The sequence below is a fragment of the Canis lupus genome, chromosome 4 (assembly GCF_048164855.1).
Source record: "Canis lupus baileyi chromosome 4, mCanLup2.hap1, whole genome shotgun sequence".
In the NCBI taxonomy this organism is placed as follows: domain Eukaryota; kingdom Metazoa; phylum Chordata; class Mammalia; order Carnivora; family Canidae; genus Canis; species Canis lupus.
Genome location: NC_132841.1, coordinates 7014972 through 7038316, shown reverse-complemented (window position 1 = coordinate 7038316; position 23345 = coordinate 7014972). Strand labels below are relative to the sequence as shown.

General features: G+C 42.8%; 1 long non-coding RNA gene across 1 annotated transcript; it reads right to left on the bottom strand.

Annotated features, from left to right (window-relative positions):
- Nucleotides 1–4393: 4393 nt before the first annotated feature.
- Nucleotides 4394–21971, bottom strand: LOC140631462 (uncharacterized). Its single transcript, XR_012029010.1, has 3 exons — nucleotides 21840–21971; nucleotides 5129–5243; nucleotides 4394–4576 (listed from the first exon to the last, which is right to left on the bottom strand). It is a non-coding gene; the product is annotated as an uncharacterized lncRNA (long non-coding RNA).
- Between the last annotated feature and the right edge of the window lie 1374 nt (nucleotides 21972–23345).

The following is a 23345-nucleotide window of genomic DNA, read 5'->3' as shown; positions in this document are numbered from 1 at the left end:
AGAAAAAAGCAGGGCTGATGTCGAGGGACTGGTCACAGGCTGGCACACCTGCCCTGTGGATGGCAGATCTCACATCCTCACAGGTGTGCCCACCTGGCATCCTGCTGAGCGGGGAGACCCACATCCACATGCAGGACAGCTGCCCCTCTGGCAGTTGTCCCTTCTTCAGCCCAGGTAAAGACCCCCTGAGCTGTCCTTGGAACCGTCCACAGTTGCCAGCTACTCTGGCCCCTGCACCTTAGATGCAGCAGAGCATCCTTAACTGGACTTCTATTTGAGCCCAGCCTCTCACCTCCACCTGTCTCCAAGCTGACCACCAGCTGACCTTTCTAAATGCACATTTTAAGATGTCACTTGTGGGCATCTGGGTGGTTCAGTGGTTGAGCATCTGCCTCTGGCTTAGGTCAAGATCCCAGGGTCCTGGGATTGAGTCCTACATCAGGTTCCCTGCATGGAGCCTGCTGCTCCCTCTGCCTATGTCTCTGCCTCTCTCTGTCTCTCATGAATAAACAAAATCTTAAAAAAAAAAAAAAAAAAAAAAAGGTCACTCTTTGGCTTAGAAAACCCCTGGGACTCGGCAGTGCCTGTCTGATGAAATTTCCCCTCCACCCCCGCACCATCCTCCTTCTCTGCTCTGGCACGGGAGGCTTTGAGGGCTCCATCACCCTGGCCTTATCTGCACTGATTTTCTCCCAGGACCCTCCACTGCCCACTCTCCCCATGACCACTGCCACCTCGTGCAGCCATGTGACAGACAGGCCTGTCCTCCCTGTGGGGCTCTCGCCCCGGGATGCAGAGGCCACTGCCAACGGGGACACAACCTGGGTCTGTGCTCAGGCAGACTGGGAGCCCAACAGATGCCCAAAGAGCCAAAAAAGATGCTCAACCATCTTTTTTTTCCTCCTGGACACACAGGAAACTTTCCATGTGCCTCTGTCGTGGAAGGCTTTGCTTGAATAACAAATCCAGTCTCCCTCCTGAGCACCGAGTTCCTGAAAATTATTTCCCCACTGTCCAGAGAAGGGAAAAAAATCCTTTCAGGGATTTTCACATTAAATACAACACGAAGTGACTGCTTTCGTCAGTCCTAAAGAAATTACTTTCTGCTTCTTGGTAACAAATCACTAGAACTTCTCCAATAATGATGTATCAATGTAATAATACTATTTTTGGAAACAGTGGTTTGCTTGAACAATAGCACTCTGGCTCAAACCTGGCTCCAATGGAAAATTCTTTCTTAAAACTGATTACATAAGTACGGAAAAACTGTTTGATAAGGAATTGTAACATAATTTTAAATAAAAAATATGAAAATGGGTTTCAACCAAGCTGCTAAATAGGGAAACTTTCCTTATTCTGATTCTTTCTTTACAATTTTCAAAATTCTACATTTCAAGTTTCAATTTAATTTTAGTTTTAATAATACATTTAGATTTTTTCTCCCCAAAAAACCCCAAATGTGTTTTGTTTGGGTTTCTGTGCTTCCCAGTTTTATCATGTTTCAGAATTAACACTTTAAACATAATACACTAAAGCTGAAAACCCCAAAATAGATGTGCCTTGATACTATAACACTGGCATCTCAAAGTTCATTAGGGATCTAGAAATTTCTTAGGACCTATGATCTGAAAAAGCAAACCCATTTACATGAAGCTTCAAGGGGCACCTGGATGGATCAATTGGTTAGCATTTGCCTTTGGCTCAGGTCATGACCTCAGGGTCCTGAGATGGAGCTGCCAGTTGTATGCCCTGCTCAGTGAGGGGTCTGCTTCTCCCTCTCCGCTGCCCCTCCCCCCTTGTACTCTTTTACACTCTCTCTCTCAATTAAATAGATAAAATCTTTAACAAAAAATAAATAAAGCCTTAAAAAACTGTACTTTCCTTATGAACATTAATAATTTCCTGCACAAGGCATGAATTTGGAGCATAGTTCAGCAGAAGGAACATAGTCATGCCACTGTGACCCTGGGAGTCCTGTGTCATTTAGAGCCAACAGTCCTGGTACAGGTTTTCTGATCTGTCCCAAGATTGCAACCAATGTGGTGCAGTATTGCAGCTACCAATTAGAACTACCAGTGGCCAACTTAGCAGTTCCTTGTCCTGAGGGTCCTTCCAGAAATTCTATAAGCATCTGGTTCCCTGTATTAAACCCCTTTTGATGAAAATACCTGGAGTGGTTTCTGGTATCTCATTCAGACTAATACAAAACCAATCCTTCCCATGATATGATAAAGCAGATGTTATGTCTGCCATTTTAGAGATGAGGAATTTGAGGTATCTTGGTGATTCATTTCAGAGTTATTCCTGCTTTTCCTACCCTCCCTCCTCATGAAAAAATACTTATGGATGTGAGAGAAATTGTGTACTTTTCATGCTTATGTGAGAAGCATGAAAAGCACTTAATCAGAAGTAAGACAATATGTGAGAAGCTTATTAAATAAATTGAGGAAATCCACCTCGGACTTAAAAAAAGACTGGCATCAGAACGTCAAACTATTCGACAGAAGATGAATTCGAGGCACTCTAAGGCTGGGCTCAAAGCAGTTAAAACAGCAGGAGTAGAGTGTGTATTTAAATAGTACCAATCTTCCTGAGAATCTGTCTCTTTTATTATCCTTCATATATTTATAATCATATAAGAGAATCCTACCTGGCAAAGCCATGCTACAGGAATTGTTGGTGCTACCCGATGAGGCAGAGGGATTATGTAGACTATGAGTCATGAGAATACATCTCACAGATCTCCAACCATGGAGGGGGAGGGGGCTTAACTAATCAAAGCTTCCAGCTGCTTCTGTCCTGAAATCTACAACTAACTGCATTTGCCCCGAAGCCGCCGATTCAGCCAGTAAATGGAGCCACAAGAACAGTCAAGCAGACCCATTCCCAGGAGCCAAGACACCCCAAGCATCTGATTGGCTTGAGGACCCCCATGGCCCACTGAACCTTCCTTAGATGGCACTGGGCACTGCCACCCAATCTTCCCCTCCTCTCTGTTTCACTCTGTCAGATTTGCATTGTTGTCAAACAGCCTTCCTAGACTCCCAGAGCTCCTCTCTATTTCCTCTCATGGGTGCGGCTCTAATAAAGTCCTTAATGTTTAATCCCATCTTGGCATTGACTTCTCCCAGCACCTGGATTAATGCATTTACTAAGTTTTTAAAAAAAAAAATCTCAGTCTCTGCAGTTGAGCCCAGGGAATTAAGACCCACTCACTTCTAAAATGAACTGTTTTTGGTGGCCCATACGTGTGGGAGGCACCTTAACATGCCTTCCTGAGCATTCACTCTGTGCCAGGCACTGGGAGAAGAGATAGTCTGACACTTGTATGAGGTCATCACCAAGGTTGCAACTTAGATACACAAAATCTCTATAAAAGGTTGGTCGTCCTACTGAACCTTACCCACCAAGTAGTAATAAAGCTTTCTAACTTTATTTTAAAATTTAGGCTGATCTGATAATTCACAGAATTCCATTCTACAACTCTCACCTGACCACACACGCGCACGTGCACACACTGCTGACCAAAGTCTGGAGAGAAGAAGATCAAGTCACCTATGCCTGAATGTCAACTCTGTCCCCAAGATGTAGTGGCACACACTTTTTTTCTCTTGTATCCTGTCTCAGACCTCAGATGTTCCACTAAGCCTTCATGGAGAGCAGTGAGCCCCGGCTTCAGAATATAGGGAGGCGGCCAGGTGCTGGACATGCATCTTGTCAGTGTGGGCAGAGGTAGTGTGTTTAAAAACTTCCCAATTCCTCCAACGGCTTCCTGGCTCTGCAGCTTCCTCTTGTGGTGGGGGGTATTCTTCACAGAAGCTCTGCTAGACTCTACTCTTCTGCCAGTGATTGAGCGTAAACTCTTCCTGCACAAGGCAGCAAGAGTGGATTCTGTCCTCTGCTGCTGAGCAGTGACCAGAGCAACCCCATACTGAAGCTGAAATTGCTTAGTTATCCATCTCATTTCACTAGAGTTCCTTCAAGATCACACAGTGTTTTCATTTCTGCAACCCCAGCAATGATTACCTTACTTGGGACCCATAGGAACAGGAAAGCGCTCTTCCTATGGTTGACATAGCATGAAGATATGGAGCAGAGTCAACTAGCAACTGTGTATCAGAGCCTGAAATGTAGCCTTTGATTCTTCATTCAGCCCAGGATCCCTGGGTTTCCAGTTCCTGGCTGTGCTCCTGCACTTTATTATCCACCATCTGTATTCGGTCTTGGAATCTTGGAGGTTAAAAAATCCAACAAACTGTGTTATTCACTCAATATGTAACTTGTTTATCATACTTCCTTAGATTTGTGAGTTAATGTAGCTTATAGTTACTATATTTCTTTATAGGTATTCATTTTATCTTTCAAGTGTGTTCAGTTCTTCAAGAAAAATAGATTTTTAATTTATTTTTTAAAGATTATTTATTTATTCATGAGAGACACACAGAGATAGGCAGAGACACAGGCAGAGGGAGACGCAGACTCCATGCAGGAAGCCCAATGCAGGACTCGATCCCCGGACCCTGGGATCACACCCTGAGCAGAAGGCAGACTCTCAACTGCTGAGCCACTCAGGTACCTGAAAAACAGATTTTTTCAACAGTTACAACAAATGTTAATCTTTTCCCCCCAAGAAACATCTTAAACTCAGATTAACAAACATGGTAAAAATTTTCATCTGATGTAGATTTTAAAGAAATAGTCTGATATCTTCTCTGAATTGTTATTATGAAATGAAATTGTCCTCCAATGTTCTTAGAGGGAGAGAGTTGCTTTTGGGACCTCTAAAGATTTTCTTTTTTTTTTTTTTTTAAGATTTATTTATTTATTAATGAGAGACACAGACTGAGAGAGAGAGGCAGAGACATAGGTGGAGAAAGAAGCAGGCTCCTCACAGGGAGCCCAATGGGGGACTTGATCCCAGATCCCAGGATCATGATCTGAGCCGAAGGCAGGTGCTCAACCACTGAGTCATCCAGGCGTCCCTAAAGATTTTCTCCTTATTGATGATAGGTACAAAGGTCAGTCTTCTATATGGCAGTTGGGTATAAGGTTTTAAAATATGTAATATTGAAGAACATTTATTTGTCCTAAAGCCCTATAACGATAATCCTATAACTTTAAAACTAACCTTAAATCGCCAGCTTGTAATCAAGACGAAATTCTCTGCCCAGAAGGCAATATTAAACCACCTTTCATTCTGTGATCCCAGACTTCTCCGTTGCATTGTGATTCAATCCATGTTACTATGATAATGTATTTAAAGATTTTAGAAGAGAGAAAAACAGGAGAAAGCGTTATAAAATGATTAATAACTTCTTGGTCTCCCTGACTACACAACTCGTAGTGCTAATCCCCTGACTACAAGAATACTTGTTGTAGAAAATGATTTTATTGACACCTGCATAATGTCCAGGGAGGTAGACTGGCCTCCTGTGTTTCTACAGAGGGCCAACACTAGCGCTAGGTGTCAGGTTATACATGGTGCACGTTTCACACTCGGTCAAGGAATGCTCACTTCTCCTCCCTCTGTCCCTCCCTTCATCCTCTCCCATCTTCCTTGTCTTCCCTGAGTTCTTCCTTTTTCTTACCCTCCCACTTTTTACTACAAAATATGATTTTATTAAACCCCTTTGAGGTCCTCAACTTAAGTAAGTTAAATGCTGTCCTCATAATTTTGCCTACCATCTGCCACTGATCACAGAAAACTTTATGAAAAAGCATATTTGTGTCTATGCTAAAAACTAAACCTATAAAAAGGTATACTCTGAAAATCCCAAGTCCTTCTCCATGCTCTCAGCTCTCTCAAGATCACTTACCAAAAGCACCATTATTAACCTTTGTATATATGTATTTATATATAGGTATATGTATACACATGCAAAGCTTAGATATATATATATTTGTGTTATATATGTAAGGATAGATTTCATTTGTGTATTTATATATTATATACATATATTATATAGAGAGAGAGATGTGGATTTATATATATGGTGTTTAAGGATAAATGTATATTTTAAAATTTATAATTATTAGTATATGGGATTGGTGTTTTTACCTGAAACTTTAGATTTCTTTGCATTATTCATAATTGCTACCTAGTATCATTGTATGGGGGAACATACCCTAGTACAGGTTGCTACTCTTTTTTTCATCGAGTTATTTCCTGTTTATAAAATCACTTATGTCCATTACTGAAAATTTGGAAAATACACGCTAGAGTAATGAAGGAAATGAAATTCATCTTCCATGATGTGCTTTGGGACTACCTGGCAGGGCTGCCCATGAAAAGCTGTCTCCAAAGAGACCAACTGTCCAGCCATGGAGAGAGAATTCTTATTGAGAGCTCTTCTCAAGGGCTCAGATGGGCCTCTGAAATGACACTGTTCCTCTGAAATCAGTACAGACTATATAAGTGATGAACGTCAAAATATTTTTTTAAAAGGCTTATCAGGGGCAATTATTCTTTTGACTTAATCAGTAATTAATCTCCTTTGGGGTACAGGAGGTGTTAGCCTTGAAGAGGGAAGTATATGGAGGAGGGATCATGAGTTGATCAAAGAAATTCAGTGTGCTATGAAATGAATGTGTCTGGTCTTTGTCCCTGGTTGCTGACACAGCTTCAGAAACTCTTCAGTTTTCTGAGTCATAGGAGTATCCTTATTACGCTCATGACCTGACTGTACTGGAGATGGGCCCCAGAGAGGATCATTGATACAGTCCAATCACCCGGAAGATCAAGCGGGTCATTAGAAGGTTGGAAGTCCTCCAGGAGATTGAGCTCAATCTCATGATCAATGATTTCACCAATCTTGCCTACGTAACGAAATCCTAATAAAAACTCCACACACTGAGGCTCTGTGCTCACATCCCTTCCAAACAACAGGCCCTAAAATCAAGTGTACATAAGCTTTGCCTTATTCGTGGAATGAGTAATATGGGTGTTTTACTAAATTTCTGCAATGACACAATCTTTGTGTGACTAACTACACAAAATTATACTTCCTGTTAGTGTTGCTAAGGGAACCAGCAGAGCTGGTTTCTAATCCTCTGCTATTAACAAGGCTTGGGATCTGTGGAGTTATTTAATTTGCCTATGTCTTCTTTTTCTCATTCAAAATAAAGGGAGTTGACACAGTGAAAGGGAAGAACCAGAAGTGGGAAAAGTGCTTTGAAATGTTCCCAAGCGCTATGATCTTCATCTTCAGTATTCAGATTACTCTAGTATTGACTCATTGCAGTGTATTGAAGGTCTCTAGGATTTGTATTTATGTTGATTTCTTTCTGAGTTTACACATAGCTAAGGTAAGTGAGTGCTTCCTTACTCTTTGCTAATTTGCTCTGGAATTCCTTTTTAAATTTTATCTTAATGTTCGAAACACAGCTGTGAGTTAGTACTCTGATGTTTCTCATTTTATGGATGAGGAAAATGAGGAAGTTTAGCAAGGAGAGAATGAAGCTACTCATGGCTATCTAATTAGTAAGTAATGGGAACCAGTGCAATCTGCCTTCAGAACAGTTGACCTTGGCCACCATCCTCCCCACTTCCTAAAATAGACTGCATCACACCAGATCCCCATTCCTATAACATAGTCAAGGAAGAAATGGAAAACAGGCTGATTGTCAATCATTCTGCTCTTACATTCTTTGCTTTCCATATTTGTCTCCAGTAATAATATATTTTTTTTCAATAAGGTCATTACTCTGCTTTGCTCAAGCACTTGGATGCTTCTTTTTAAGGAACATAATTAACCATTTTGACTATAAGTTGCCTTTTCTTCAAAGTATCAAAATTATCCCTGACTGCGTTCATTATTATTTTATTGCATTGGTGATATCATGGTTAATTATGTCCTCTTTCTAAATTCTTCTGCCTTGGTTACTCTGTTATTTTCATGCAGTGGACTGTGTTGAATAGAAATTCTATCACCTGCTTAGTAAGTAATTCATATGCTAGCAGCAAAATACAATCTATAAATCCTATAACTATGCTATCTTAGAAATTGCCCTTGATTTGTGAAGGATATTACATGGGCTGAAATTGTTTGACATAAATATTTTTTAGCTCGTATGCCAATGTGCTTTCAACTGTAATAGACCAATTTCGAGAAAGCCTTATATTTTCTATATGCTGGCTGACCACACAGCATGCTGGGGAGAGGAACCATAGTGTGCTATTGAGGAGATAGCAGGAGATCCACATTCATATACATAATGTTTGCATTATCCCACAATGGTATCATTTGCAATAATAGAATCCTTTCTTTTCTCTTGGTCCCTGGACCTTCCCACCCCAATTATCTGATATGGGAAAACAGTAAAAAGTTGCTAAGCTTATGAAGACAAGCAGTTTACAGTTTCCTGTGTCAGCTCAGAAAATTCAAGTTTCTCTATAAAGAGACCCACAAATGCCAGAAGTTTGCAACAGTAGAATTTAATTTTCACTGATGTGACAGTCCCATGTGTATGGACTGGGTGACTTTTGGTGCAGTGACTAAAGATGGAGCTCATTCTCTTTTCTGGCTCCATGCTCTCCCAGGGCCTTAGTGTCCTTCATTTCTAGCTGATAGAAAACGCTAGCATTCTAAAGAATATCAAATTTTGTTTCAATGTCAATAGGAGCTGAATCAAGCAGATGACCTGGACGGAAAAGAATGAAGGCAAGGGATGTTGGTTATATGATATGAATATTCAGTGTCATCAGGCTCTGGTGGCCTGGTGTGTCCATCTTCACAGCAGGGCTATCTGCAGGAAGGTGAATCTCCATACAAACAGTAATGGATGAACATTGCCAACTCTGAGACTCTTTTTCTTGAGCTTCCAATGTGAACCAGCTCCTTCTGACTCATCCCTTTTTTTTTTTTTTGTAAGATTATTTACTTACTTGAGAGAGAGAGAGAGAGAGAGAGAGGGAGAGCAGAAGCACAGGGGGGAGCAGCAGGCAGAGGGAGAAGCAGACTCCCCGCTGTGCAAGGATCTCAACATGGGGCTGGATCCCAGGACCGCAACATCATGACCTGAGCTGAAGGCAGATGCTAACTGACTAAGCCACCCAGGCATCCCTGACACATCCATTCTTTCCTAAGAAGGCCCACCCTACCTGGGAAGATTCAGGATAGAATTGTTGGCATCAGTTGAGAGCAAATGCTTGCACCATGCCTGCCCTTCCCTCCATTGTAACTACCCCTGCACTGTGCTCACTCTGAGTACCTACATGGATACACCCTCTTGGCCTAATGAGCTTCATACTAAAAGAATTCTAAAGAATGCAGAGGAGATAGAAACATCAGCCACCTTCGATGGCATTTACGTTGTGTTAGGAAATGCTGTAAATGTTATGGATTCACAATATTTATAAATGTGTCTCATGAGCCTATTTAGCTCTGGGTCATTAAGATTCCCATCTCCAGGACCACACCCTGAGCCTCCATGATTATGTCAGGATGTGTATGTTCCCATCAATCAGGCTCCGGTCAGTGATCTCTTTTCCATGAACCTATATATTCCTACTGAGATCCAGAGGATCTGCTGTTGTACACTCACTCCCACCCCCACCAAGTGACTACATGAGACAGTCACTGATTATTAGCTGTCATCATGAATGATGATTTATTATAACATTTAGTAAGATATTCTATGCAAAAAAAATCCACCATTCTATAAATGCTACTAATAGGAAATTAGGCAGTTTTGTGGGAAATGATTGGGTTAAAGACAGTCATTTTCCATAAAGTGAGAGCATGGCATTTATAAAATTATGGAAAAAAATATATTGGTCTCTGCCTCTGGTTCCTGGCATAGAGCTCATCATAAGTGATGAGAGCACTATGAGCATCTTTGATTCCAATCTTTGGTCTTTGACTAAGGGTCCTGACAGAGTTCCTAAATCCCTCAGGATTTCCTGGGGGCAGAAGTATCTTGGTTCTAACAAGGTGACTCTGGATGGGCTCTGGGATTGGGCTGATCACCAAGAAAGACCAAGCCATGATGAGAAGCTTGGAATTTTCAACTCCCACACTCTTCATCCTCCAGAGAGGGGAGAGGGACTGGAAATGGAGTTGATGATCTGTTATGCCTATGTGAGGAAGCCACCATCAAAATCCCAAGAGTATGAAGTTTGGAGAGCTTCTGGTAAGTGACCACTTGGGGGTGTGGGGAGAATGTGTGCTCACAGAGAGCATGGAGGCCTTGCATCCTCTCCCCCACATACCTTGCCCTCTGCATCTCTTCCTTCTGGACATTCATCTCTAGCCTTTGTCACATCCTTTTGTAATAAACTGGTAAACATTAAGTAAATAGTTTTCCTCAGTTGTGTGAGCTGCTCTAGCAAAGTAATTGAACCTGGGGAGGTGGTGTTGGGAACCTCAAATATACAGCTGTTTGGTCAGAAACATAAATGACAAACTACACTTGCAATCTTTGTCTGACAAAGGAGGAAAGAGGGCAGTCTTGTGGAACTAGCCCTTCACTGTGAGATGTGACACCATCCCTAGCTACACAGAATTGTATCTATTGAATTAAAGTGTGGGACTCCCAGCTGGTGTCACAGATTGCTTGGTGTGGCAGGCAGAAGTGCTCTGAGTGTAGTGGCCATGTGGGTGTACAGGACATGCCAGGGGAGAAGTAGGCTTTCCCTAAACAGCACTGAGCACAATTTAGGATGACCTAAGAGAATAGATGGCATTCTGGATTGTGTATTTTAAGAAAAAAAAAGAAAAAAAAAAAAAAGACCAGCTGTCCCATCAGTTTTAGCTCAGACTCAGCATCTCCTCAGTACCTGAAATCCTCTGGTCTGCTGGGCTCAGGCCCAGCTGCTCAAACTGTGAAAGTGTAAGGGTTGGGTAGAGCAGATAACCATCAGCCAATCTAACTAGCCCACCAGAGAAAAGGGCTTGAGGTCACAGGCAGAACCACGTTGAAAACCAAAGTTCGGGGCACGTGGGTGGCTCAGGGGTTGAGCTTCTGCCTTTGGTTCAGGTCATGACCCCCGGGTCCTGGGATTGAGTTCCACATTAGGCTCCGCGCAGGGGCCTGCTTCTCCCTCTGTCTATGTCTCTGCCTCTCTCTGTGTGTCTCTCATGAATAAATCAAATCTTAAAACAAAAAAGAAAAAAAAAAAAAACAAAGATTTGTAGAGAAAGAGCATGATGCTGTCGCAAATGGCTTGAGTTCATTCGGACAGTCAAGGGTTGGCCGGTCCCTCTGGTAAATATGGGGATCTTCTAGTGATGGGAGAAAGGTAGTGTTTAAACATACCTTCCTGGGGTACCAAATATGAGGTGGCTTAGTGGTTGAACGTCTGCCTTTGGCTTGGGTGGTGATCCCGGGGTCCTGGGATCGAGTTCTACATAGGGCTCCCTGCAGATAGGGTGTTTTTCCTTCTGCCTAAGTCTCTGCCTCTCTCTGTGGGTGTCTCATGAATAAATAAATAAAATATTTTTAAAAAATAAAAATAAAAAATAAACATACCTTCCCCAGTAATGTTGTTTTTAGAGAGTAGGTTACAATGACAGCAAATATTCAACCAAAGTTTGCCAAAGGTATCAACATTTTTTATCAAGCAGTCATAGAAACATCAGACCTTTCCTGTAAGTTCAGCAAAGGCCTACTCTGTTTCCAAGCACTCTCTAGGCATCTTGTGCTAATTGTTCTGAGGCAGAGGCAGCAATATTCTGAAGGTAGGATCGGCCAACTTTATGCTCATATCAGGTGCAGTCATCCTTCACTGACCAGCAGGAATTCAGATTTCCAGCCCTATTCTGAACGTAGTAGGCTAGAGGGCCTGCCTACTGTTTATATTTGTTCTTCATGTATAGGCAGGACCTGGAGAAACTTTTTAGACCATCAAATGTTTTCAGCACCACCTATTTATCAGTAGAGAAATTATTTCTGATATCCTTTCTTCCAATTATCAAATCCTTTGAATATGATTTTTTTTTTTTTTTTTGGAGACAGAAAGAGAGAGAAAGTGTATGCACTGGTGGCTGGGAGGGGCAGAGGGAGAGGGAGAGAGAGAATCTCAAGCAGGATCTATGCTCTCTGCAGAGCCCAGTGCAGGGCTCAATCTCATGACCCTAAGTTCATGACCTGAGCTGAAATCAAGAGTTGGAAACATAATCAACTGAGCCACCCATGCACCTCTTGAATATGATTTCTATAGCTATCTCGGAAATACCTAAGCAAGCACCTATAGTCACCATCAATTGTGATCAGATTGTGGGCTTTCTCAAGGCAGGTGATTTAATTTGTTTCATGCATTGGTCTATCCCCAGTTCCTAGAATAGTGTCTAAGTGATTTTATGCAATCCACATTTGATATTTGAATGAATGAGTGAATGTTAATTATGGTTAGAGTGCTTTGCATGCTAACTAAGTTAAATCTTCACATCCAGATGAAAGCTAATTTGCATACACACATCACATATTTATGCTAAAGAATTTTAAAGTAGTTACCACAGTGACAATATAGCAGCAGCACTGTTCAGGAATGGCCTCAACATAAATGGGTAGTGATATGATAGTAGAGATGAGAAGAAAAGCTCCCTGACTCTGCACAGGCATTAGAATTTTATTTATATGCTTTATATCTGGATTATCACTCACTGCTTCTCAGACATGGAGACATTTTTATAATACTGTGTTTAATACCTGTACGTAGTTCCTGCAGGAACCCTTGAGCGATTCTAAGAATGGATCTTCCCCAATCCAATCCCTATTTCTGACTAATCTCTTAAACCTTCAATTATCTGGGATGCCTGGGTAGCTCAGCAGTTGAGCGTATGTTTTCAGCTCAGGCTGTGATCCTGGGGTCTGGGATCGAGTCCTGCGTCGGGATCCCTGTGAGGAGCCCGCTTCTCCTTCTGTCTATGGCTCTGCCTCTTTCTCTCTCTGTGTCTCTCATGAAAAAATAAAATCTTAAACAAAAAAACACCTTCAATTATCCACATGTGTTCATATTCAGCAAAAAGTTGATAACCATTACTTCTGATATTGTTAGTTCTTCAAAAGTATAACTTACAACTATTTTTAACACAAATGTACTGTATTCCTTGTATCCTGTGTTTGGGCAAAAGCTCTTCAAAATCATCTGAAAAAAAAGGTGTGCTTATCACATGCATTTTGGTTGATTGACACTTCTCCACCTACGCTTGCTCGTAATTATTTTGAGAATCTGTCAAAAAGAGCATTTCTCTTCCACATGCTTAATCTCTCTGTTTGCAACTGAAAAGCTGATTCCACTATTCCATGTATTCCAGAACCATCTATCTCATTTTATTTTAACAAGATGCATGCTAATTAAGCAGGAACAGGGCCAGACCGAAAATGCACAGCAGCTTAACCAAAGTGTCGCCAGAGAGAGGCTCCCCCAAGGGAACAGCACCATACATCCCAAGTAAAGAGATGGGCTCCATCATAGTGAGCACCTGACAATCCTGTTCTGATGTCTCCAACCCCAGATCTCTCCATCTCTCACCAGAAGCCCCCAATGGGTAAAATGTGTTAGATATGTGCCGACATAATGGTGAGTATTGCTTTTGTTCATCCGTCTATTCATAAGACAAGCACTTTTGAGCACCCATTTTGAGCACTGCTATGAACCAGCCACTCTGAATCAAAAATAAATAAAACCCAGTTATAGCCCTGAAAAAACACAAGGTATAGTATGGGGGAAGCACATATACAGTGTGTGGTGACAGAGGTATCCATAGGGAATTATGAGACCAGTGAGGTGAGCCACAAAACCAGCTTGAGGAGGCAGGGAAAGATGCCCAGAGGCAATAAAAGTGGTACTTTCCGAAGTTATAATGTTTTTTATTTCATGGAGATGACACTAATGAGGGGACTGTCAGGCAACAGGAGAGGTAAGTTGAGTAAATATTTCAGAGAGATGGGGAATTGGGATGACTCTTATATCACAATATTTGAGTGGTGTGTCTTCAGCACAGAAATAATTCTTTTGAACTCATATAGATCCACAAGAATTGTAGATTCTCTGTTAAAGGAATAGAAATTTCTCAGCATGAGGTGTTTTTTTGTTTTTTTTTTTTTTTTTTTTTTTTTTTTTTTATCTCAAAGCTGAGCTGGGTCCACAGTAGTACTGAGCTCTTCCCTTCCCAGCTTGGTAACCAGCAGGCATTTTATTTTATTTGCTCCTTTCTGTCTGGCTTGCTGGGACCAGACAGCAGTCTGCTATTGCGATTGTTCTTTTCCAGAGAAGCCCGTGACAACATGCCCTCTGATGGAGAACCAAGGGTGATAATGGCAAACACACCCCAGGTCAGCCCGTGAGCAGCACAGACTGGGGAAGACCATGGTCATGGCATCTTTCAACACCATAGTGCTGCCCCTGAGCTGGGTGCACGCCAGGATTTACACGTTGGCACTACTTGTAGAGAGATTCACTCCTTAAAATTTGTGTTGTTTTTATTGTTTTCTGGGGAAAAAAGTAGTTGTGGTAGGGTTACCATTTTAATCCTAAATTGTGTGTTCCTCTGAGGATGCAGGCATGTCAGATAGATCTAAGAGGCTGGTGACCAGGCATCTGGGTGGCTGAGTCAGTTAAGCATCCAACTCCCAATTGTGGCTCAGGTCATGGTCTCAGGATTGTGAGATGGAGTCCTGCATCAGGCTCTGCATTGACTATACAGCTTGCTTAAGATTCTCTCCCTCGGGGGGCATCTGCGTGGCTCAGTGGTTGAGCCTCTGCCTTTGGCTCAGGTTGTAATCCTGGGGTCCTGTGATTGAGTCCCACATTGGGCTCCCCGAAGGGAGCTTGATTCTCTCTCTGCCTATGTCTCTGCCTCTCTCTGTGTGTCTCTTATGAATAAATAAAATCTTCAAAAAATTAAAGATTCCCTCTGCCTTTACCTTCCTAAACAAATTAATTAATTAATGGCTGGTGATTGGGGCCCCAAAGGGCTTTATTAACGTGATGCATAAAGAAATTGCTTGAGAAAATGAATTACTTTAAGACACTTGAGGGCAAAGGTATTGGAGTTTATGATGGAAGGAAGCATGAGAGTGAAGGATGATTTTGTAAATAGTATAATCTTTGATAAGAAGAATCTCAGGACAAGACAGCTACCAAAATAAAATGTGTGACTTGGAAACAACAAAAACAAACAACCCCATTAAAAGAATGGGCACAGGAATCGAGCAGACATTTCTCTGAAGATACACAGATGGTCAAAAAAAACCACGAAAAGATGCTCAATGTCACTCAACACTAGGAAGATACAAATCAAAACCACCATGAGATAGCACCTCACACCCATCACAATGCCTACTATTGAAAAGGCAGAAAAGAAGTATTGGCAAGGATTGGAACATTTGTGTACTGTTGGACTGTAAAATGGTGCAGCTGCTATAGAACACAGTAGGGTGGTCCCTCAAAAAATTAAACATAGAATTACCATATGATCCAACAATTTCATTTCTGGATATGTACTCAACGAATTGAAAGCTGGATCTCAGAAAGATATTTGAGCACTCAGGTTCATAGTATTATTCACAATAGCCACAAGATGGAAACAGCTCAGATGTCCATCAATGATGAGTGGATAAACCGATTGTATACATACAAGCAAAGGAATATTATTCAGCCTTAAGAAGAAGAAAATTCTGACACAGGCTACAACATGGATGAACCTAGAAGACAGGACAATAAGTGAAATAAGCTAGACACAAGAGGACAAGTACTGTATTCCACGTATGAGGTACCTAGGATAAGCACATTTATGGAAACAGGAGGTAGAAGGGTGGCTGCCAAGGGCTGGATGGAGTGGGAGAATGCAGTTACTGTTTGATCAGGACAGTGTTGCATTTTCCAAATGTTTCAGGTGGTACATTTTATGTTATGTGTATTTATGTGAGTAAAGATTAAAAATAAAATTTTTGAAAGGTGGAGGAAGAGAAAGAAAGCATAGTAAATGCATATATGTAGTGAGTGAAACATGAAGTATCCACAGTGATTGGGGAGCCATGGGCAGGACACACCACACTGATTCGGATCCCAGCAAGGAACCAGCAGACCCTAGATCATGTGGCTATTAGGTGAGTATATCAGGTATGCAAAAAACTTTGTTTTCGTAAAATCAAGTACATTTGCCTTCTAGGACTGTCACCTCCCACATGGCTGCCCTAACCCCAACCCAGGAGGGAAATTCAGTCTCAGTGATTACTGCTGCTCCACCCATGCCTATCCTCCACCCATGCCTATCCTTGGGGCCTGCAGGTTTACCTAGCCCTGTCATTTCTCTGGCCACCCCCCAGGCCACACTGAAGAGATTGCGAGATTGCAGGAGCCCTGCCCCACCCTTGGTCTGCCCTACATGATCCTTTCTTATCCAGAGGCCCTGCCACTGCCCAGCCAGGCTCCAAGAGGCAGAGTTTCTGGCAAAAGTGGGAGTCCCATAACTGAATCTGATTTCCCCTGGGGATTATTCCTTCTCCCCAGAGGCCTTGTCCCCTTGTAGACACATTGCCAGAGGACCTGGAAAATATCCCCATTGATCAAGGAGCCTGCAGATCTCCCTGTCTATTCCTTGTTATTTTGCTTTTCAGAAGCATTTTTGGATCAGGCTGCTCTTGGCTTTCCAAAGCGCTCGAGTCTCTGAGGTAAGAAATTCCAAAGCCTGGTTGCTTACTTGGTAAGGGGAGAAAGGGGCAGGTGTAGGGAAAACAGTTGGGCTTCCCAGAGAGTCAAGATTTCATGTCACAGGAGGAAGGGGCGATAATTCAGTTCTTAAGCAATGTTGAGGACCCCTCCCCTTTTTTCCTAGGATCTTCCCCCAAGGGGAAGCTCAGTCGACTTCAGAGATATGGCAGGAGAAATTGCCTTGTCAACAGGATTACTTCGAATCTACCACTGATGGTTCATTCAATATGGTTAGGATACCTCCTGTGTTTCAGGATATAGACTTACTTCTAAGCAAATAACCTTATAAAATGGAAACTCCTTGTGCTAAAGGACCACTTCCCCGAAGCCTTCCCCAGAGATACCATCACTAGAGGATAAGAAGTCTCCTCCATTAGTGAACAGGAATGGCTCCAGTGCCGCCCAGCTGCTGGCTGTGCCTTTATTGGTGACTGTTTTTAGATATTCAGTATCTTGCCAAAGAAAATCTGAACCTCAAGAGTACCTATCCCTGTCCCTTTTGAATCTGTCAGCACTAAAGAAGTATTTGATGAGTGAAGTGAATGAAGGTCCTTAGGGTTCATGCATTTGTAATTCTATTCAGGCTCCTTATCCTACCTTTCCAGACAGTTTCCCAGAGCGAAAAGAGCCTCTCTGCCTGAAGGGATCATTAACTCTCTCCTTTGATCTGATTTTCCCTCCGGAATGCACAGTGCTAAGGACAAAATCAACCAGCCCCCGGCTTGAATGTGACATGGATCCTTTCCGCGCTGGCTGCCTGGCAGACTGTGTTCCCGCTTGGCTCATCTGCAGAGTAAGAGGGTACCTCCCAAGGGCCCCTGTGATCCAGTCATTGGGATTCTGATGCTACAAGGAAGCATTTTGGATGTGCTTAGGAAATCTCAAAATTTTGGACATTTGGTCCACAGGCAGAAACCTGGCAAGTATCTGTCCCCATCCCTTCTAGACAGTCATGAGGCCCCTACACATCTAGATGCCCCTAAGCTGCATCTTCTAGTTTGCCTGCCACCAGCACCTTGATGTTCTCTAGGAGGAAGGAACTGGCTAATAGCAAGTTATGGTTCCATGGTTCAGTACATGAGACAGTCTGTTCTGTTCACACAGAGGAACGGTTTGCCATGCATGCCTAGGACACAGGTGTTCCTCAGAATCTGGTAGTGCCTGCCCTGGGGGAGGCCAGGGCACTTCTGCACAGTGGCCCCGTCTGCTGGTCATGGGGCACTGCTCAAAATGCCATTTCCCCGCGTGCTTGTCTCTGTCTATATGACTCTACACAACTAACATCTAAATCCCTCTGAGTTCCTTGAACTCATAACAACCATCTACTATGTGCTGGGCAATTCCTGAACCCTTTCCATGTTCTTAATTCACTTAATCTTTAGAACAACTCTAGGAATGAGTGTTATAATATTGTCTTTTCTATTACATAGAGCTAAGTAACTTGCCCCTTATCTCCCCAATGAGGGACATGGGGTTGAATGAGGCCTCTAGATACCAGAGCTCAGGCGCAATGAAGCCCTGCCTTTCCTACCTGTGTTTCTTTGTAAGTTACAATGTATTTAGTCCCATAAGGCAAGTGGAGGAGCATGTAGCACACATTTTTAACCTTTTTTTAAAGAGTTATTTATTTATTTATGATAGAGAGAGAGAGAGAGGCAGAGACACAGGAGGAGGGAGAAGCAGGCTCCATGCACCGGGAGCCCGACGTGGGACTCGATCCCAGGACTCCAGGATCGCACCCTGGGCCAAAGGCAGGCACCAAACCACTGAGCCACCCAGGGATCCCCTAACCGTTTTTGTTTTTTTAAAAATATTTTATTTATTTATTTGACAGAGAGAAAAAGAGAGAGAGAGAGAGAGAGAGTGCACAAGCAGGGGAAAGGGCAGAGGGAGAAGCGGACTCCCTGCTGAGCAGGGAGCCCAATGTGGGGCTCCATCCCAGCACCCTGGGATCGTGACCTGAGCCGAAGGCAGATGCTTAACCAACTCAGCCACCCAGGCACCCCCATTTTTTACGTTTATGATCAGCAAGCTTTGTCTACCATGGTAAAGATGCTTGAACACTGTGCAGTTCCTAATCAGGTTTTTCCCTTTATCCTCATACCCAGCTCAACCCCTTGGCTTCTACAGCCACTGGTTTTCCCCAGCTTTTAGGGGTGAGCCATGAGATAGACTACAAGACAAAAACTAAACTGAAGAGAAGTAACTGTCTATTTCCAGTTTTTGCCACTACCTAAAGGGACCGCGAGAAGTGATATGTAATGGTCCAGAGCAGCTCTGCCCAGAAAGTCTGCTTTACAGCTTACAGGGAACTGGGTATCATTAGGAATGATCTGCCCTTTCTTTGCAATGACCCATCATTTTGTGACAGCATCCCTATTTTGTGTGGTCGTTTCTCTTCCCATAGTGACACCCTCTTCCCTTGAGATGCCTTGATACTCATAGTGACACCATGACATGGGCTCCCAGGTTCACTTTGTCCATAAAGCCAGGTTAGCCACTCCAGCCTGCTTTCAGGGTTATATGGTGGCCTGCAGGGCACTTATGTGTAGAGGCAACATGTACATGATTAGCTGTGGTCATTCTCCATGCATATGTTACTAATGATCTGTTTTGATTCCAAACAGGTCCTTGAATCCTCATGTAGTCCAGAAAAGATGATCCTTTGCCCTTGGCAGTGACTGGCAGGTCTTTTCAGACACTCGGAACAGCCAAGATTGCATTTTTAAAAGTGCCACTCTATATTTAGCATGCCGAACTATCTAAGGCTCATTCTCCCTTTGTATTAGCACCACCTAAAAAAAGCTCACCTTCACATGCAAGGTCATACAGATCGGACACACATTGATTTCGCTGCCCACGGGACCCAGAATAACTCCGCTATGGGAAATGCCATTCAGGGGGACCAACTGAAAAAAAAATGGATGCCAACCCATTCAATTCTGGCAAAGCATGGAGCAAAAGAGAATTTTAGCAAGGTTAGTGCAGAGAGGTCCTGGCTTACCCCGGGGAAGAGGATTCCAAGTAGATGTCAGGCCAGAACCAAGTCTCAGGATCAGCCTGGCAAAGTGCCCTGGAGCTCCCATTGCAACTTTTCTATCTCCTCTTGTAATCTCTTATTTGTCTTTTATGATTGTCCTCTTCTTATGTTCTCCTCCTTTCTGTCCTCTTTCTCTTCCTTTCTTCCTCCCTCTTTCCCTCCTTCCATTCTTTCATTCCCTTCCTCCATACCGTTCTCATTTATTAAGCTTTACAGTACTTTGTGGACCAGTATTATTACCAAAGGTTATTAGACCAGACATTACTGTGCCCACTGCAAGAGCAGACACAAACAAGGTAATATGGCCCAGTAACAGGGTGCCACAGAGGGAGGAAGGGCACTCAGCTGGCCTCAGAGGTGCCAGGGAAGGCTGTGCTGTGAGGGAGACACCAATATGAGTGACTCCTCACTCCAAAGGATAAAACCGGTCCAGTCTTTTTTTTTCTCTCTCTTTTTAAGATTTTATTTTTATTTATTTTCAAGAGAGCAAGCTAGTGGGGGGGAGGAGCTGAGTGGGAGGGAGAGAGAGAATCTCCAGCAGGCTTCACACTGAGCGTGGAGCCCAATATGGGGCACGATCTCACAACCCCAATACCATGACTGGAGCTGAAACCAAGAGTTGGATGCTTCACCAAGTGAGCCACCCAGGCACCTCAAAACTGGCCTAGTCTTACATCATCAGATGCAGAGGGGGAACACCTCCCTTACTTCTCCTTCTAAACCCACAAGGTAAGTAAGAAAGCAATGTTAGAGACACTTATCCTGCCGAGCCCTGTCTCCAGCTAACTTCCAGCTTCCCTTCCACTCCTCACGTTCTGGCCTGTGGTTGGAGAACTTGCCCCTTTCCTTAGAGGTTAAGAGAAAGTCTAGAACTCAAAAATCACAGAATGAAAAATAGTCACACTCCATTATATGAGGAAAAATATTTTAAAATCTATTACCTTCATTTTCAAAGAACGAGAGCTCTGAGGGCTAATGGTGTGCCTCATGGCTGCAATAAGCAAAAACCTGTTTAAAGGGTGAATAGAGATCTCTAGTACTAAGTAAGCTTTTTTTTTTTTTTTTTTTTTTTTTTTTTTTTTTTAATACAGTGAGGCTTTTAAATAAGAGAGTTTGCCCTTGGCTGCTGTCATGAAAATTAGAAGATGTCTCAGGGTGTCTGTACACTTAGATCTAGTGTTGATAAGAACCTGGGACCAGAGTCTCCCACATCTTGTGATTCTGCTAGAGAATTACTATGTGGATTATCACACACATAGACAAGAACTTTATTTTCTGAAAACGAAGTGTACTTAGGTCTGAAGGCCCCACTTAATTCTGCTTGTTCAAGGAGATCTTTCAGGTTAGATCTCCAGGGTTTTCAGTTCATCCAGGCTTTAAACTCTATCAAACTCAAGTTCAGATTCTCTGCGATTTCTGTTCTGCCCCAGTCTCCCAGGATGGTTTCTACATGAAGGGGCGCCCGGTTTGCGTGCGTTCACCTGGGTCCACTGCCTAGACTTCAATGCTTGATCTTTGCAAGGGGGTCTCTATTCCTACTGCGTGTGCCATGGACCTCCCCAGTCCCACCTGGCCTCAGTGAGATGCCAGCACCTGCTGCTCAGGTCCCTTTCACTGCCATATCTGGCAACGTCTTCTTACCAGCCCCAGGTGCCTTCTAATGCCTAGCCCCTCTCCTGACCTGTGATCTCCACTGGGCATGCAGGAATATCTGCATCTCCCATATGGCAGGGCACAGGGTCTAGGGTGCATGCCATATCAAGCCTTTTCTCTCCACAACCCACCCTGCTGCCACTGTCTGAACCCATGATAAGATTGGGGTTCCTTCTGAGGTGGTTCTCTTCCAAGACTTCTGAATAAGAAATAGGGGGCACTTGCTCCTTACCCATTTTCTGCCACCTCCACTCCATTCACACACCTACCCATACAGACATGAGGGTGGGTCAGGCACTGGGTCTTGAATCTCTTCTACATCCTTTCCAGGCCAGGAATGGTTTGCACGTCTTCCTTTGAGCAAGGGAGGTTAACGTATTTTATCCCCATCTTCATTACCTATGATTCAGTTTATAAACCTAGACCCCAAGAAGTCTGGCCTCACTAGATTTGCAGATCCCCTTTTCACCTAGAAAAGTTTAGTTTTACCTTTTTGCAACTGTTGTCTCTGAAAAGGGCTTCAATGGCATTTTTCGAAGGCACAAGGCACATTCCTTTGTTCTTGTTTGGATCTTGTCCTTCCTCCTGAAGCAGAGGAGGCTGTCTCAGTCTCAATGTGTGGACAGCCTCAGGGCTGCAAAAGTGCCAAGAATGGAAAATGCTCTCAGATCATATATCAAAATATCTGTCAACTGCCTGCAAGCTCTCTATGTGCTCCCCCTCTATGGCTGGGTGACCCCTTCCTCTTGTCCCTTGACACCTGCTCCATGGCTTCCCAGCCACAGGCAGCCCTCCATTCAAGGGAGAAATGGCTGTGGTGGCAAATGTCCATTCCTGTACTTAGCAGTATTTCCTCCATCAGAAGAGGGAAGGGAGTGTCAAGGAATGTCATTCTGCCACTGTCACAGTTTTTATCTAGATCAAAATTATATCTGCCTCCCATATGTGAAGGCAAAGTTCAAAAGAATAGGTTTGATAGAAAGCTTGTTTGATTTAACTAACCAATGGGTGGGCCAACAGGAAGAGAAATAGGGATATATATACTCACTTGAGATAAGAATGGATAAATGAGATCGCTAAACTAGATACAAGTTAAAAAAAAAAAACTCTGGTGGTAACTTCTCTAACAGGTAATCAACATCTATCTTATCTTTTCCTAACAGGCTATTAACATAACTCTTACCTTTCCCTGAACTGAAGTAAGCAGTAAGTGTCTCTGTCAGCTGGGAATTGATACACAAACATATCTTGACAATACAATGAAATGCCACTGGACTATTAGATGATGGCCAATTCACAAACAGGAAAATCCCAGTTTCTTCAAAGTGGCTTAATCTAGCATGGTATGAAGCAAAGAGTTTTTCTTTTTTGTAAGTTTAGTTAACATATATTATCTATCTATCTTTATCTCTATATTTTCCTTCTCACATATATAAAGGTTGAATCCCTTAAACATAATGAATCTTACTGTTGAAAAGAAGCAAGTTACAAGCAGACAGATGTCACCCTTCTGAACCTGCACATCTCAAAAATCTCTTTTGATCGGTTCACTTTGAAAGAACCCTGTGATGGTCAGGTGCTGATTTGTAAGTCAGCTCTCTTTTTTTCTTCTGGAAAATTCTCCTTCTTTTGCTCCAAGCACATTGATTTAGTGGGAGGGAAGAGAAGAGGGCTAAGAGTGCATGACCCACTCCAGGGCAGAGTCCTGTTCCAAGGTTTTCCAAACTGGAGCCGGAGAAAGAAATTTAGTGTCTCTCTGGGGATGAAGCTAGGAATCTTCACTACTTTTCACTACTTTTATCTGTGTAACCTTGGGTGAGTTGCTTAACCTTTCTATACTTCAGTTTGCCAGTCTATAAGGATAATAATAGTATTTACCTGATAGAGTTGTTGTGAAGTTTAATTAGTTAGTACATCTAAAATGTTTAGAAATGTGCTTGGCATATAACAAGCCTACAATAAATTTTGTGGGAAGTGAGAGTTGCCAACATCCGT